Source organism: Eucalyptus grandis, chromosome 11, assembly GCF_016545825.1.
Source record: "Eucalyptus grandis isolate ANBG69807.140 chromosome 11, ASM1654582v1, whole genome shotgun sequence".
In the NCBI taxonomy this organism is placed as follows: Eukaryota; Viridiplantae; Streptophyta; class Magnoliopsida; order Myrtales; family Myrtaceae; genus Eucalyptus; species Eucalyptus grandis.
Genome location: NC_052622.1, coordinates 9,887,032 through 9,905,767, shown reverse-complemented (window position 1 = coordinate 9,905,767; position 18,736 = coordinate 9,887,032).

Sequence of the window (18,736 nt, the reverse complement as noted above, 5' to 3'; positions counted from 1 at the left end):
AGACGTCCAAGGCTTGCCAATCTGTACTTGGATACGAAGTGCATCGAAAATCCTCCGCTTTCGGACGGTTCCGAGAAGCACCTCGTTATTGATCGCCAAGCTAAAAACCAACTCAAGATAACAAAAAGGTCCAACTAGAGGCTTTTGGACCACCAACCTCTTTTTTTATATAAGAAACAAAAAAGTAAAAGAAGAAAATCTAAAGAAGAAACCCTTTTACTAGGAAAAATATTATGTCCACTCTATAAAGCTAGTGGATTAGGAGTAATATTGATTCCCAATCCTTGTCTTGACAAGTTAACGTGGGGTTTTGCTAGTGTTCTTCAGCCGTATAGAAACAGCCATCTATGCAGTCTTTTATCAAACTATTAAGTAAGGATGTAGGTTTTGAGTTTATTCTCTCTCCTATCTTGAAGATTTTAGAATATTTACATAGTGAACAAGATGACAGAGTGAGTGCCACATCTCAAGTCAAGAGGGTAGAATGGCACGAATTTGCCTCTTCCTGATTAAATAATGAAGTAGGGTGAAAGATCTACAATCATAAATAATTGTTATAGATGAAGTCAAATATTTTTTTAGGGGCTTTTTTTGTCTTTTCTATCATATTTGCTTTAATTTAAAAGTGATACTGTTAGGGAAATCCCTTATAATGTTTTGAAGATGACAAAATAAATCAAAGGCTACTAATGTATTTGATGGTTGAGCATATGATAGAACGTGTAAAAGATATTATCAAATCTATACTTGGAAGAACCAAAAGACAGACTCTATGCTGAAGCAGAATATGTTCAGACTCAGATTGTAAAGTCTATTGTACTCAGACTCAGATTGTAAAGTCTATGGCTCTCAGACTTTATATCCAGATTCGACAGAACGTAATTCAAGCCCAATCATATAACAGCTAGTGATCTGGTTTGGATTCCACATCAAGATTGATTTAATTGACTCAATCTATTTGATTGATAATTGGATCTTGAAGACAAAAACTTTCTATACGAAAGAGCTTTACTTATGGAAACCAAGATTCTGTTTGTATGGGTGATCGGAATCAATTTGGGATTCTATCTTTGTCACTCAACGGCTACCAAATCTTCTAGATACAAAGCTGTCCAATGGGTATATTGGAAGATGATCCTCAAGATACTGTCCAACGGCTAGTTTGGAAGTTGATGAGTATTTAAGGAGATGAAGGACCGATGAGCAAGTAAGAGATGGAGTGTAGAATTTATAATTCCAAAGTCCGAGCGACCTTCGATCATACACTTGTCTTTGGAGAGCTTAAACATTTGTGATCGTGAGAGAAATACCAAAATAGTGACTTAGTGAGATAGTGTGATCTACTAAGTGTTTGCACTCAAAGTTGTAATCTCTTGTTGATTGCATAGTGGAATCCAGCCAAGAAGGCTGTTAGCATGGGAGAGTGGACGTAGGCTTGCATTAAGTCAAACCATTATAAACCTTGTGTTCTTATTTTCTTCCTTAACTTCTTTATTTTACTCGAAGTTTATTTTATTCCGCATATATCTGTCAAGGTTTATTTTAAACACCTATTCACCCCCATCTAGGTGTTCATACTAGCACTCACAGATACATTTATATTAGCGATAGCAAGACGCTGGCCATCAAGGCACTGAAAAAGTAAATAGAGAGGCAAGAAAAAGAGAGAAGAAAAAAGTGAGTTTTTTTTCTTTACAAGGGTTCTCAATTTTTTTGTGCCCTGATCTTGAGAGAAGATCATCGTTATATTCCAACTTTTTTAGAAATCTAATGGATTCGCAGAATGCCTCTGCGCGGAGATGTGACCCAAGTTTGGGTGAACTTCGTTAACAAATTTTCTAGCGTATTCATATAATTCTGTTATTTTATTATTATATTCTACTTGGTGAATTGTTTGCAAGTGTTATTTTTCTGGAATCGACGTGCGATTTCGTAACAATTGGTATCAGAGCCTAGGTTGGCTAATCGAGAACATTGAGGGTTTTTCAATGACGTTCGATTGAAAGCAAACAGTATGGTAGAAGATAAATCAGAATCGATAAGTTCAATGGGCAGGATTTCGAATGGTGGAAACTACAAATCGAGATTATCTTTATCAAAAATCTCTATGCACCACTTGAAGGTTGGAAACCTGAGATGGTGGAAGTGGATCCGATAGCGTAGAAGCCGGATGAAAAATTCTTGATCGAAACGCATTAGGTGCGATTCGTCTAGGGTTAACGAAAAGACAAGGTACCACATCACGAAAGAAAAAGCTGCAAAATAAGCCATTGATATTCTAACGAATATTTATGAGAAGTCATCCACATCAAATTAGGTATTTTTCCTGAAGAAACTAGTTAATATGAAGTTATCTAATAGAGATTTTGTGGCAGAGCATATTAATAGTTTCACGCAGGTCACGGGTCAATTGGAATCCGCAAGCATAAATTTAGATATGAAGTTTCAAGCTTTATTATTTTTATGTTCTCTTCCAAAAGCTATAATACCGCAGTGTAGGGAATTTCAAGCACTATGAAGGATGATTTAACTCTTGATGATACCGTGAGTAGTATCATGGACGAAGAGATGCGAAGGAAAGTCTCAAGTAGAGATAATTTTTCTACATCTACATCTTCAATAGCACTCACAGTGGAGAACCATGGAAGAAGTAAAAGTAAAGGAAAATTCAACGGGCATGGCAAATCACAATCAAGGGGTAAGAGACAGGTTGCAAAAGATGAGTGTCGGTTTTGTCACAAACCCGAACATCGGAGGTTTCAGTGTAAAGCCTACAAAAAGAAGCAACAAGATAAGAATTAATGAGCTAATGCGTTAGTGATGAATCTTTGCTAGATAACTTATGTTTGTCTGCAGGGTTTAACTTGACAACAGATAAATGGTTTATTGATTATGGTGCTTCTTTTCATTGCACCTTGCAAAGAGACATATTTGATGATTATGCCAGTGGAAATTTCGGACAAGTGGTTGTGGGAAACGATCACATGTGTCCCATTATTGGGAAAGGAACTATGACTGTGAACATCTCAAGTGGAGGACGTCTAGTTTTGCGTGAAACTAGGCATGTTCCAGAATTAAAGAAAAATCTGATTTCAACTAGTAAACTTGACCAAGAAGCTTTGGTAATAATCTTTGGATGCGGAGAGTAGAAGATAATCTCAGGGGCAAGAGTAATAGTAAAGGAAAAGCATACAGGTACATTTTACCTTCTCCAATGAGATAAATATCAGTAATATGGTAGCAATTACAATAGCTACAGGTAATTTGTCTATTCTTTGGCATTATCGTTTAGGACATCTTGGTGAAAAGGTGTAAAGCAATTACACTTGGAAAAATTACTTCCAGGTTTGCAAAAATTGAGTTAGATTTTTGTGAGAGTTGCATTTATGGAAAACATAATGTTGTTAGTTTTCAATTGAATGGGCAACAAAATAAAAGCCATAAGCTAGAGTTAATTCATAACGATGTATGGGGACCTGCTCAGGAACTCTCTTATGGCAGTAAGAGATATGTTGTCACATTCATTGATGATGCGACAAGGAAGACTTGGGTCTATGCTCTTAGAGAAAAGTCAGAAGTTTTCGGAATGTTTAGAATGTGGAAGACCATGATAGAAAAATAGACATGTTATTAGATTAAAGCTCTAAAGTCTGATAATGGTGGTGAATACACGAGTAGGGAATTTGCAAAATATTTGAGTCGAGAAGACATACACAGGTTAAAGACTGTTCCTATAACTCCTCAAGAGAACGGTGTAACTGAAATGATAAACATGACTATTCTAGAACGTGTGAAATGCATGAGACTACTCCCGGGTCTCCCGCTACACTTATGGCTACCACAATTGATACAACTGTTTATCTTATCAACATAAGTCCATTTAGTGCGTTGGATGAAGAAATACCACAAGAATAGTGGTCAGGTAAAAGGATTAATTATTCACATCTAAAGGTGTTTTGTTGTATTGCATATACTTTGATTGACAAGAAGGATAAGAAAAAGCTTGATGCTAAGTCCCAAAAGTGCGTCTTTATTAGATACGATGGCGACAAGTATGACTATAGGCTTTGGGATTATGAGAATAACAAAGTCATCCACAGTCGGAATGTGGTATTCCATGAAGAAAATGTTGGAGAAAACTTCCTTATTTGTTTTGAAGCTAACAAAACGTTTCCATCAGTCTACTCTGAAGACTTGCAGACTCTTTTGTCAAAGTCTGAAGACCGCCAGACTCAAGATTTAAAGTCTGTCCTCATTGACAATTTCTAGACCGTCGAAGAAGACTCATCCATAATTGAGTATTTCTTTAAGGATTTGATTCGAACGGCTAAAGAAGATCTCACGACTAGAGATAGCATTTCAGAATCTATTATTCAGTTTTGATTAATTTGGATAATTTGGATCCGTTGAATGGCGAAGCATACTTGGAAGGTTCTACTTATGGAAACCTAGATACTAATTATATGGGCGAGCAGGATTTGTGGGCTATCGTCACATTTCTTAAGTAACTCGAGATCTCCCTAATTGATTTTGTTCAACGGGTAGATTGGAAGAACTCCTTTGGAAGGTGCCAATGATTATGAAGGCATGGAGGAGTATATAAGAAAGATGCTCTAATTATTCGAGTGTGTGCATGATAGAAAATTTCCAAAGTCTGAAACTCCTTGTTCTTTGCTGATTCAATTGTTAAGCGAAAATTTGTACTCAAAAGAAATTTTATACATTTGTGAGGCCTTGAGGAAGTGTAGTAGAGTCTCTACACTGTGGAATCAATGACATGATACTATAACGACTCTTTTGATTCATAGTGAAATCCAGCCGGTGGGCTGTCAGTACAGGAGAGTAGACATAGGCTTGGATTAAGCCGAACCACTATAAATCATGTGTTCTTATTCTCTTCCCTAAACTCTTTTACTTTGTTCGTAACTCTATTTAATTGTTAGAGTCTAATTTTCTCTTCAAAGTCTACTGTTAACTAGACTCTGGTTAAAAGTAAAGTTCTACACTATATTCTGCAAAATTTATTTTCGCACCTATTCACCCCCCTCTAGGTGTTGGTACTAGCATTTACAATTGGTATCAGAGCCTGTGTACTCATTTAAATTGAAGTGTTTTTACTTCAGAGTTAACGATCCATGGCTAGTATGTTGGCTCCAGGTTTGGTTGAAGGGCAAAGCAACACCAGACCGCCTTATTTTGATGGAAATGAAAGTATATGGAAAAACAAGATGAAGGCATTCCTAAGATCAAAAGATCCTCTGGAATGGGATGTGGTAGACAAATGAATCATCCCTAAAGTTATAACGGTCTCAGAAAGGGGAAAAGAAGCTGTTGAGTCTAGCGAGATGACTCAAGAAGAAATAACCAAGAGACAAGCCCTTGATGCGAAAGCAATTTATTCCTTATATTGTACATTATCTCTTACTGAATATAACAAAATATCTTCTTGTGAAACAGTTAAAGAAGTCTGGGATAGGCTGCACATCACCTATGAAGGAACCGATCGAGTGAAAGAAACCAGAATCAATATTCTGCTCGGTCAATATGAAGTCTTCAAGATGAAACCCGGAGAATCTATCACTGACATGTTTAGTCGTTTTACAGAAATTGTGAATAGTCTTGAGTATCAAGGTCAACCAATCTCTAGACCCATGAAAGTTAACAAACTACTGCATGGACTTTCTAAAGATTGGAATCATGTAAAGACCTCAATAAGGGAGACACAAATGATCATGCCACTCTCCGTTGACGAATTGGTTGGCACTCTTCAGTCTTATGAAGTGGAGCAAATCAATGAAGATGAAGATCCCAAAGGTAAAAAAATCTATTACTTTAAAATCTAATGATGATTCGATGTTACATTTCGAAGACGATACGGACAATGAAGAGCTTGCTCTCATGATAAGAAGGTTCAGAAAACTGAACAAAAATGGAAAAAGATTCAATTGGAAGAAACAAAGTTCTCAAAAGTTTCAAAATAAATCAGCTAAGGACGATGAATCCAATAAAGATGTGATTTGTTTTGAATGCAAGAAAAAGGGACACATCAGACCCAATTGTCACTTGCTGAAGAAAAAGAAAGGAAAAGTTGAGAAATAGAGAAAGACAATCAAAGCAGAAACTTGGAGTGATACCGAATGCAAAGAGAGTGATGATGATTATGCTAATATTTGTATAATGGCACAATCGAGAATCGATTCAAACTACGAGACAAATACGAGACTCAAACTCAAATAGTGAAATTGAGGTAAGTAATTTAAAAATTCCTACTAAAGTCTCTAAATATATTGATGAACCGTGTCTTAGTCTCAAAACCTCTCTCAAGAGGATTTCCGAGCTAAAAAGGGAAAAATTCTGCACTTAAGCAACAGGAGATTGTTTGGAAAGAAAATGTCGAAAATTTACATAAAAGTTTTATTATTTTGAAATAAAATGCAGACACTCTTTCAAAAGAAAACATACTTTTGAAAAATGATATTTCAAGTATTTCAAAAAGGTTTTCTATAGGATCTCGAGAAATTGAAAAGATTTTTTCAGCACAAAGACCTTACTTTAACAAATCAAGATTGGGAATGACTTATGAAACCATTCCTCTAATTGATTTTCCAAAAGTAAAGGAAAGAATCAAACAAAGACCTACAAAAGATTTTTATAGAAATCATTTTCAAAAAATCTTTGTAAAACCTGTTGGCCGTGGTGCTCTTAAATGTTCTAAGTGCAACAGCTCATAACATTTTGAGAAAGAATGTCCCATGGTTTGAAAACCTATTAAGAAGGTTTGGGCAAAGACCGTATATTGCACTAACTTCATTGGACCCAAGAAAGTGTGGGTACCAAAGAAAGCTTAAGTTTCTTTTTTAAATGCAGGTCACTATCAAGAAAAAGGTCAAATGGTACTTGGATAGTAGATGCTCAAGACATATCACAGGGGATTCAAGTTGTTTCATAAAGTTTATGCAAGTTAATAGTGGAAAAGTCTCTTTTAGAGGAAATAGCAAAGGACGAATTGTCGGATGTGGAACAGTAAATATTAGAAGTCTCATAATCAACAACGTTTTCTTAGTGGAAGGACTCAACTACAACTTGCTAAGTATTAGTCAACTGTGCGACACAGGGTTCAAAATCAATTTTCAAGTAGGAATATGTTCGGGAACTAGTAAAGACTTCTCTCAGACTTTCACCGGGCGAAGACATGGGAACATCTATCTTTTGGATATTAAACTAGAAAAATCTCAATGTCTAATTTCAATTCAAGAGGAAGCTAATCTCTGGCATAGAAAACTTGGCCATATCAACATGAAGCAAATAGCCAAGATCTCTGCAAAGAAGCTTGTTCGTGGACTACCCAATCTGACATACCAAAAATCTGATCTATGCACACCATGCGTGTTGGGAAAACAGGTTAGAAGTTCTTTCAAATCAATAAATCAAGTTTCCACTAATCGTGTGCTACAGCTCCTACATATGGATCTCTTTGGACCAACTAGGACTCGAGCATTGGTGGAAAGAAATATTGCCTAGTAATAGTGGATGATTATTCACGATTTACTTGGGTATATTTCTTGGCAAGTAAGTCTGAAACTTTTTCTTATTTTATAGAGTTTGTTAAGAAAGTATAGAATGGGAAAGAGTATGTTATTTCAAGTATACGGACAGACCATGAAAGTGAGTTTGAAAATCAAGATTTTGCTAAATTCTGCGATGAATCTGTTTCAGCATGTGTTCTCCTTTCCATATACTCCAACATAATGGGGTTATGGAAAGAAATAATAAATCGTTGCAAGAAATGGCTAAAACACTTTTAATTGAAAGCAACATCTCTTCTCGTTTTTGGGCTGAAGCAGTTTCTATAGCATGTTATATTATTAATAAAGTCTTCTTAAGGTCTATTCTGGAGAAAACTCCCTATGAGTTGTTCAAAGGTAAGAAACCAATTGTTTTCTATTTTCATGTGTTTGGTTGCAAATGTTTTATATTGAAAAACGCAAATGATTGAAATGGTAAGTTTGAAGAAAAATCAAACGAAAGAATCTTCCTTGGATATTTAACCACCAGCAAAGCCTACAAAATATACAATAAAAAGACTCAATCTGTGGATGAATCGATGAATGTCAAATTCAAAGATCTTATACAAAATCAATCGACTTAGACTCAACCTGAAGAATCTGAACCTACTTTAAACTCTACAAAATCTAAATCCCCGAAGGTCAGATCGTTAGACTTGAAGGTCAACAACAAACGATCGTTGAAGAATCAAATGAAGAAAAAGATCCAAGAGCATAAAAGTCTATCGACCAACTAGCAACTAGAAGCACAAGTCTAGTCATCCCAAAGAACTCATTATTGGCAACATTGATGAAGAGATTCGTATAAGATCCAAAAGGCATGAAGAGTATGATAGGTGAACTATCCTTCTTTCTCATACTATAAGTAAAACAATTGAAGGAATGAACTTTCATTCTCAAGAAAAATATGCTAAAAGAACTTGCTAAAAAGTTCGGTTTGGAGAATAAAAGATTGATATACCAATATCAAGCTCTTGAAGCTAGACAAAGATGAATGAGGAAGAAAAGTTGACCAGAAGCTATATAAGAGTATCATTGGTTCACTTCTTTATCTTACGCCTCTAGACTGACATTTTTGTTTAGTGTTTGCATTTTGTACAGATTTCAATCGGATCCCAAATAATCTCATCTAAGTGCTACGAAATGCATCATCAAATACATTGCAACAACCTCTAATTTGGGTCTCACGGTTTCCTAAAGAAGAGACTTCACTTCTCCTTGGATACTCGGAACCTGAGACCTAGTAGGATGCATAGTTGATAGAAAGAGCACCTCGGGCATATCAATTGCTTGGTAATCGGAACGGTATCTTGGTTTTCCAGGAAGCAGAAATGCGTAGCTCTTTCAAGAGAGAGAGCGAGTATGTGGCTCTTGGAAGTTGTTGTTCTCAAATCTTGTGGATAAACAACAGCTAGAGACTTTAGAATCAAATACTCATGCATTTGAGATCAAATGTGACAACACTAGCGCGATTAATCTCACCAGAATCTAATTCTTCATTCAAGAGCAAAGCATATATAGATTAACATCATTTTATTAGAGGCAGTATTCGAGAATGGACAAATGTTGATTCAATTCATAGACTCAAAGAATCAGCTAGCAGATATTTTTACAAATGTTGGAGAAAAGTCAATTTTGGGTCCTATTCGATCCGAGACTTAATATCTTAAAATCTGAAGAAGTTCAAACTCAAGGATAAAAGTCTAAAGATGCTCGGACAAGGAAGATCAAGAATCCACGGCGTAAGTTATTTCTATTTTAAAAATTTATCTTTCGGATAAAAACTTGAAAAGGTACGTTTGTCTAATAATCTGCAATTTTGAAGGATCCTACCAGGCTGGAGAAGAAGAGGAAATTAGAAAGCCATGGAGAGGTTTTCACAAAGCACACACTTTACTAAGCTTTTGGATGCAAATAGATTTTCTTTCAATGTTAGAGACCAGGGACTCTCGCCCAAAACAATACACCCTCCTTGCCTTATATAGGCAATAAGAGGTCACAAGAACACACACAGGGACCTCGCTCACGGGTCTGGATACAAACAAGGGCACCGAAAGGGAAAGGGAATTATTCGCAACATGAACAGTAACTGTACTGTGAACAGTACTTTCCCTAGCCTAGTGCTACAATAAAAGTGAACAGTGATTTGCTACAGTGAAATCGTACGGACTCAACGGTCTCGCCCATCACGAGCATTGTAGCTACAAACCGAGTCATCCGAGCTGTCTTCTAGGAGATGTGCCTTGTATTTTTGTTCAAGGGCTTCAAGGTCTTCAGGTGAGAGGATTTGATTCAGCCTTCGTGATGAGGATGCTTGTTCGTGAGCCCAATGTGATGCTTCTTCTTCAGCCCAGTTTGTATTTTCATCTTCTTGAGGGTCAGGAATTCTTGGCTGAGGCCAGTTGGATGGCTCTGCATAGAAAGATGTGTCCATGCTTTGAAATTGTTCGTAGGGGTCCTGGGACAGAGGTCCTCCAAAACGTGCATAGGGTTCCTGGGTGGATTGGAGAATGTCATCTTCGCTTGTCATTTCAAGCTCTTGGGACGATGAGGCTTGTCTGTATTGTCCGAGTGCTTCCTTAGCTTCTGGTGCTAGGTCATAATGATCCCACGTAATGGGTGAATTATTCCAAACATCTTCGGGAATGGTCTTGTTTTCTGGCATAGGATTCTCTGGGAGTTCTCGATATTCATGTTCACAAAGTCGAGCGGATCTAGGATAAGATTTGTAAATCCGGGCTTCTCGGCTGTTCAAGTTAGGTTTATAGGATGTGGTTCCTATTTCTAGTGGTGCATCAAGAATACTACCATTATTTCTGCAAAATTCCAGGACGTTGGAAAAACAAGATGGTATGGACCTCAGGATTTGGCGTCATGGATCTCAGTTCTTTTTCCAAGTCTTGTTTCCAACATGTAGGATGATAGAACCAATTTAGAAATTCTAAAAGATTTCTATCACATTCCTTTTCAATGTTTCTTCCGAGCAGGAATATTCTTGTGAGCTAGCAATGAATCTTCTGGTTGGGATTTCAAAAGCTATCAGATACTGATTGGTTAAGTACCATAATAACGTTTTGAGTTGTTCAGGGAAATCATCTTCCTTCCGTATAAGAGGATGAATGAATGGATAATTCATATTTAACCCAAAAGGATAAAGAATCGAACCTCCATTGAATCTCGAATAGGTCCGTGTGGCTTTGCCACATGAGGTTCTCAAGTTCTCAAAGAAGGCCATTTGTCGTTCCGGATTTGCTGAATAATCTCCGGGATATTTCCAGCTTTGTGAATCTTTGATGTTCTCAATTTTGTATTTTACTCCATGGTTGAACATATGGAAAGCAGGCCTTTTGATATACATGTTGATTTCGGGCCGGTGCCTTTGGCCTTGATAAGAAGTCAGCAAGTACATTATTCTTTCCAGGAATATGCTTAGTTTCAAAGGAGTATTTTGAAAACCATTCAGCCCATCGAAACAGTTGAGAATTTGGAATTTGTTTCTGTTTAAACTTGGTCATCTGAGGGAAGGATGCCATGTCTAATTCCACCAGAAAGTGGTGGCCGATGAGATGAAACTCAAACTTTTTTATTCCATTTTTTACTGCTAAGATTTCTTTGAAAGTGGAATGGTAATGCATTTCAGCTTGAGAAAACTTTCCACTTTTATGAGCACAGAGGAGTCTCTTACCATCAATTTCTTCAAAAAGAACAGCTGCCCAGTATTCGTCACTGGCGTCAGTTTGGAGAATTCTTTTGCCTGTTGATGGTATTTGTAATGGTGGGAGATTCTGCATAATCTCCTTAAGTTCAACGACTGCTTTGGTCTGAGTTTCTCCTAAGGTGGGGAATTCTTTTTCAGCATGGATTGCAAAGGGATCAGAAGCTTTGCAATGTTTGGGACAAAAACCCTGAGATAATTAATTATCCCAAGAAATTGCTGAACTTGCTTTGTTGTGAAGTTATCCTGAGGAAATTTCAATAATTCTTGAGCGATATGTGGCCTTGGGTAGTATGTACCTTTGTTAAGGTGCATACCAAAAATTCAATTTCTGTTTGGGCAATATCCATCTTCCTTTGAGAAAGCATAATACCATGCCTTTTCACGATTTCGCAAATAAACTCAAGGAGTTGACAAAGTGACTGCTCATCGGGGTAGAGCGAATATCGTCAATGTATACGGCTGCACTTGATAAAATTGGTTGGAAGATGCGACACATGGCATTTTGGAAAATAGATGGTGCTAATTTTAAGCCAAAAGGAAGAACTTTCCATTGGAAGTGCTGGTTCGGAATACAGAATCTGTTTTGGATCTGTCTTCAGGATGAATGCCCAATTGCCAAAATCCGGCTTTGAGGTCGAATTTGGAATAGACGTGGGCCTTGGTTAGACCACTAAAGAGAGAATCTCTAGATGGTAAAGGGAATTTATCATCTTGGAGGAAAAGATTGAGGGTTGATAGTTGATTACAGTCTCATTTTTCCTCTATTTTGCTTGGCGCGCTTATTGACACAAAGGCTTCACAAGCCCATTGTGAGTTGGAAACTTCAATAAGGCCTTGTTGCAAAAGTTCCGAGCATTCCCTTTGAGCTAGAACCAAATGTTCTGGCTTCATTCCCATGTGGCTCGCCCTGGTTGGGTTTATGTCTTCATTTTTCTTGAAAGGAAGGCGAACAAATAATTCTGGGTTTTTCCATAAAGGATGGGAACACTTTTGAGCGAATTCTGCATGGGATTCTGAACAAGATTCTGATAACTTCTGCATAATCGGATCTAATAGACTCATTTGGATGGAAAAGAGTCTTTGGATATTGACAAACTCAGAGAATTGATCTTTATACCTAAGACCTTTTCCAGGAATGATACGAAGCTGAGAGATTTGAGTCATAATGTCCCACCCAATTATCAGGTCTTTATTGGGAATGTTAGATCTAAAAATCTTTGCAGTTATGGAGCATTGTGGGAAAAACTGGACAGTTACAGGAGTGGTTCTGACATTGGTGGAGAAAGTATCTCCTGACGCAGAATTGAAGTATCGGGTGTAAGGAGTCCAGAATTCTTCAGGAAGAATTTTGGTGTCTAGAATTGAACAACATATAATAAGAAAATAAGTTACATATACTTCAACATAGCTGTTTTTATAGTAGAAATATTCATTTTATAATAATATCAAAACAAATATCAATAGTTAAATCTATTAATCAATCTCATCAATTCACACATCAATGGTCTATTCCATTGGTTAATCTCATGCCATATATCAATGGTCTATTACATTGATCTATCTCATATGAAACCACACGTCAATAATCCATTCCAATGATTAATCTCAAATCACATGTCAATAGTCCATTTCATCAACTAAACTCAAATCACATATCAATAGTCCACTTCGTTGACCAATCTGTTGCTCAATATCAAACCATGGTCATGATACAACGACTAGTGACAATGCGACCAAAATTTCCCTTAGCAAAGTCTCCACCTATTATTAGCCGGTGACTTGGTCCACAGGGGATATCCTAAGCTAGTATACATACCCACAAGCCCCTCACTAGGCTCGTAGCGATATTTGAGCAAAACATCTTCCACAATCCACAAAGCAAATCTAGAATTCATTTCATATATCACAAAAAAGCTTTCGCAATTAAATTCATCTACCAGAAATAGACTCGTCTCATTAACTAATTTTACAAACCAAATTGAATCAAATGCATGTCATAAAACATTTCACAAATCGATATCTCTATAACATTTCACAAATTGATATCTCTATAACATTCCATAAACCATCTCAAAATCAAGAGCTTTTTGCAAAAATATTTTGCAATGTGAAAATATATAATATTTCTCAACTTCATTTCTCAAACAAGATATATTTTTCCATCAATCAATTCTTACACAATTCACAAATATCAAAATATAGAAAGTGCCCGACTCATATTTTATGCAACAAACATGCTACCAAACAAACACTTGAGGAATTCAAGCAAATACAGAATTGAGTAAGGACACTTCCATCACAAGAACAAGAAATGGCAAACATGGACAATCCCACACAATCCTCTTAGGAATCATATACTCAGGCATCCTATGCCCAATAGGAAGGTCCCTTATCTCTTGGAATGGGCTCCAAGCCACAGTCTCTCATTATGCCAAAACAGCAAACGGCTGACCAATCATGCTCACCGACACTCAGGGACCCTCCAAAATTCATGAAGAAGTCTCAAGCAGTTAAAGTATGTGGGATGCCCTAATCTCACAAAGGAATCCTCTCATAATACCAATGGTCCTCCTAATGACATTGGAATGGAACAATGCTATAAGAAAGAACGGCTTGCATGGCATAGCTTCGATGATTCAAATTATAACTATAACTCTCGAAATGATAGATAAGACTTGTAGCAAAAGTTACTATAGCACAAGTCATTATAACAAAATACTGTAGCAATATGTTAGGGAAATCACTATTTATAGTCATCATTCATATCACCAATAACAATTCCCAACTAGGAATATGGAGCCTCTGTGTGTTTTAAGACCCATGAGTTTGGTCTTTGTTTTCTATGACCTCTTAATGCCTATAAAAGATAAAGAGGATGTAATGTTTTGAACAAAGTCCTTGAAGTAAAGTGTGTGCTTATACAAATTCTCTCTGTGTCTCTCTAAACACTTCTTCTTCTCCAACCCAGTACGATCCTTTGAGAAACACGGCTCGACTAAGCTAGAGATGTTACTTTCCTAGCATCTTTGAGCATCTCTGATCCAAATTTCCGAATAGTTCACAGCTAAAAGGCAGTCTCGGGAAGGCTTGAACAAAGGTTTGCCTGTTATGGGATAACATACTTGCTGCAACTAACTTGGTCTTCCCTAATTCTAAGCATAGATCCCTTTTATCATTTTGAAAACATGGGTTTAAAAATTCTCAGAATATATAGCACCACTCATCTCGGAACGCCTATGTCACGACCAATTTTTTCGGGGGTGTGAACCACCTAGGGTTTGGCTAATGGATTGTTAAGCCTAGACTTAACTCGGGCTCTCCCAAGCCCATACCAATTCGCGACTTAGGTTTGAATTGTTAACATATAATTGATTTTTAACTAGGAGTCGCCACTAATCTATTTTTGGTGGGTCGATTAGAAACCCTAGTAAAGTAACAGGAGATTTACTTTACTCCTACGAACCAGAGACTAAGGGTACGGAGACTTGGTAAAGTTAGATTTCTTTAACGCCCTTTCGGTACCTTTTTTTTTATTTTAAAAAATTGTTTGGCAAGCAACTTGAATTGATTTTAATTTCTCAACATGTGAGGTGACCATGCAAGTACGCAAACCACCAATTTAACACTCAAGAAAGCAAATGAATAAATGATGTAGAACTTACCTTAAAACAACGAAAGCATCTGCAATGTTAATTTAGAATTCACATAAGCAGTCCTAAATATGATTTCTAATTAACACGCAATTTTTTTGTTTTGTTTTCACTTAATTAATGAAAATCATGCAATATGCAATGCATGCCACTAATTTAACATGAAATGATATGACATGGCAACATGACTTAGCTATATGACCTAAGCAATATGACATAACCAAGCATGTAATCTATTCTAAGCATGAGATGATTTATTCTAAATAATTTTTTTTGTATTTTCTATGAGATTCGAAATTTAAGAAATGCAACATTTAAATATGCAATCTAAATTAATCTAATGACCTAATTCTAATGACGGGCAATTTCTAATTAAATGCATCTAACAAAAATCACTAAATGACGTGCATTGTATGAAACTAATTCTATATGACGTGCACATGATTTTTATTTTCCTAATAAGCATGCAATCTATTTAGGAGAAATTATCTAAACCTATAATATGCAATCTTAGCCATGCAATGACGTGCAAAGAATGCCATAATTCTACATGACATATGCATGATGATTTTTTTGTGTCTTTTTATTAATTTCGAAATTAAAATTTTCACATGCAATTCAAATAATGATAAAAACTAACATCCTAAATGAATGTGCTTTTTCTTTTGGTTTTCTTTTCCATGATTTAAAATAAAATTCTTATTTTAAATATAAAAGATAATAACCAAACCTAATCTTAATTCAACATTTTTTGGATTTTTTTATTTAAAACTCGAGATAAGATTGCAATTTTAACCCTAAATCAGCAAATCTAATCCTAACTCAAATATTTTTGGATTTTTCTTTTATGAAAATAAGACTGACTCAACCAACAACGAATCAAATAAGATAAGATTGATATCTAAAAATCTCGCGCATGAGATCGGGTTGGCCAATTTTAAATTAAATCGCAAATCAAATCTCGGGCTTGAGATTGGATTGTCGATTTTTATAAGAGATTGAGAGTCGGATTTCGGGCGCGAAAATCGGACTGTCAATCCCTAGCTTGAGGGACTATTTCATATTGGGATCTCAATCACATATTTAGGAATAATTCTACTAAAACAGAAGATTAAATAAATAATAATAAAAATAATAAAAGAAAAACTACCTAATCTGATTTTTCTTTTTCTCTTTTTCTTTTGTTTTTGAACGGTGGCTTGGCATCTCGTGGTGGAGGATGGCCGGCGTCAAAGCTCCGGCGAGGGCACAGCAGGTGCACGGTGAGGAGCTCCGGCGAGGAGATTGTCGTGGGTCGGTATGGGCCTGCGTCGCGGGAGCTGCGTCGGGGCGCTCGGATCACGAGCTTCAGCCGGCGGGGCGCTGCAGGGACGGCGGGAGCCTTCTGGTGGCTGCGATGAGGCTCGGCACCGGCGAAAGGGAAGCGTCGAGCTGGGTCCGGGACTTCTGTCGTCGGGGACCTCGGATTTGCAAGCGGAGGGACTCCGGGTGCTGGATCTCGACTCGGCTGCGACTCTGGGTCACCGGTGGCTTGGGATCTGACGGTGAGGTGGTGCGGGCTGCAGGAGACGCCGGGGCGGAGGTGCAGGCTCGGGCTGAGGCGGATCACCGGCAAAGTGGACACACAGGCAGCAGAACAGGGGAGTCACTCGGGGGGAAGACTCGGATCGGCACAGCGGCGGCTTCGTCAGGCGGAGCAGAGGTGCTGGGCTGGCTGAAGCGTCGCGGGCCGAGGGCTGAACAGCAACGCCGGGGCGGAAAGGACTGCGATCTGGCTTGGGTCTAGCTCTGGCGGAGGCCAACGGGCCGAGCTGCAAGTCCCAGGCGAGGCGGATGCGCGAGCGTCGGGGCTCGTGGACGGAGACCGGCGGCTACGTCGGCGCGGGGAAGGCGGCTCGGCTGTAGCACGGCTCGAACTTGCTCGCGGAGAGTGGAGCGTTGAGGCTTCGGGTCCGTCGGGGCGGGGGTGCTGATCGAGGTGGAGGCACGCGACGGATCGGCGACCGGCTTCTGCGTCGGGACTGGTTGCGACCGCAGGGAGTGGCTCGGCGTCAGGTCATCACTGGAGATGCGGTGCCGGCAAAGCGGTGGCTCAGCAGCAGGGGAATCAGGCGCTGGGCTGGCTGAGGCGGATACGCAGCAAAAGAACCCCTTGGAGAAGATGAACAGTAGGGGTCTTGTCAATTGCTTTTTTTTTTTTTCTTTTTCCCTCTTCTCCCGTCTTCTCACGTCACTTGCTGCAGCTTTCCCCTCTACTTTCTGCTTATTTTTTCCTCTTTTCCTCTCCCACAAACCGAAACCCTATTCTCTGTTTTCTCTCTTTTCGCTTTTCAATTTTTTTTTACGAAAAGAAGTCCCCTTTCTCTCATTGTATACCGCTCCCTTTTATAGGCAAATAAGGGTGCGTTTGTTTGCGTTTCTGTTTAAAAATTGTTCCAGAGAATAGAAATAAAAAAAAGTATTTCTGTTCTTGGGAACAATTTCTGAACAAAAAAACGCGTTTGGTAAACTTGTTCCGGGAACAAAAAATAAATAGAAACACGTTTGGTAAATTTGTATAATTTTTTTTATTTCTTTTATTTTTTCCTTTTTTCCTTTTTTTCCTTTTTTTCTTTTTCCTTTTTTTTTTTTTTCTTTTGGCCGGTCGCCGGCCTTGGCCATGGCCGACGACCGGCCGACGAGGGCCGGCGGCCTCGCCTTGGCTGGGCGAGCTCGAGCTCGCCCAGTTGGCGAGGCCGAGCTCGCCCGGCCGACGCGCCGACATCTCGCCGGGGCCGGGCGAGCTCGATCTCGCCCGAGATCCGGCGAGGCCGAGCTCGCCCGGCCGGTCGGCGAGCCTCGCCGTGCTCCGGCGAGGCCGCCGGCCCTCGTCGGCCGGTCGCCGGCCACGGCCGAGGCCGGCGACCGGCGACCGGCGAAAGAAAAAAAAGAAAATAAGAAGAAAAAGAAGAAAAATAAAAAGTGTTTCTCAATTGTGTTTCGAAACAAGAAACACAAATTTTGTGTTTCTTGTTTCTGTTTCTTTTTTTTTGTTCCTAGGAACAAAAGAACAAAAAAACACTAAAAGTGTTTAAAAACAGAAAAAAGAAACATAAACAAACAGGCCCTAAGATGAAAATCTTCGTGAAATATTTCATCCACTTTTCAATATACACGAAGATTTTCCTATAACCTCCGAATCACAAAATCCTCTTATTTTTCTTATCTCCTAAATATTTTCTATTGATTTTTAAAGATAAGATCAAAAACCCAATTTTCTTAAATTTCAAAAATCCTCATTTCAAATCGCAATTTCAGAAAACGGGCTCGGGCCAATTTGTACTCTTTTCGTGGGCCAAGCCCAGCTAATTTAAAAAAACCTAAAACCACTAATTCAACCCATCCGACATTGGTCCAATAAATAAGTGAAAAAAAAATGCAAATTAAAAACAAATGCACCTAAATCTATATGCTATGCAATTAATATTTTTTTTTCAGGGATAAAATTAATCCCTAATTTTTTATGCAATAAATGACTAAACAGATCGCCAAAATTTAGGTGTCAACAGCCTACGACCAGATAACAAATGTTACTCAAATCATCGAATTTGTGATTCTATCAAATAAGCGACAAACAATGTTAAAATTGAGTAACACATTACCTCAACTACAAAATGGCTATACTACCAATCATATGCCCAAAGCAATTATTCAAGCCGTTCGCGATGTAGAGCTTGAGTGCAAAACTTTATCACACCATAACTTTCTCCACACGAACTCCGTTTCAAACATATTATAGTAAATAAAAAGCGCTTTCAACATAC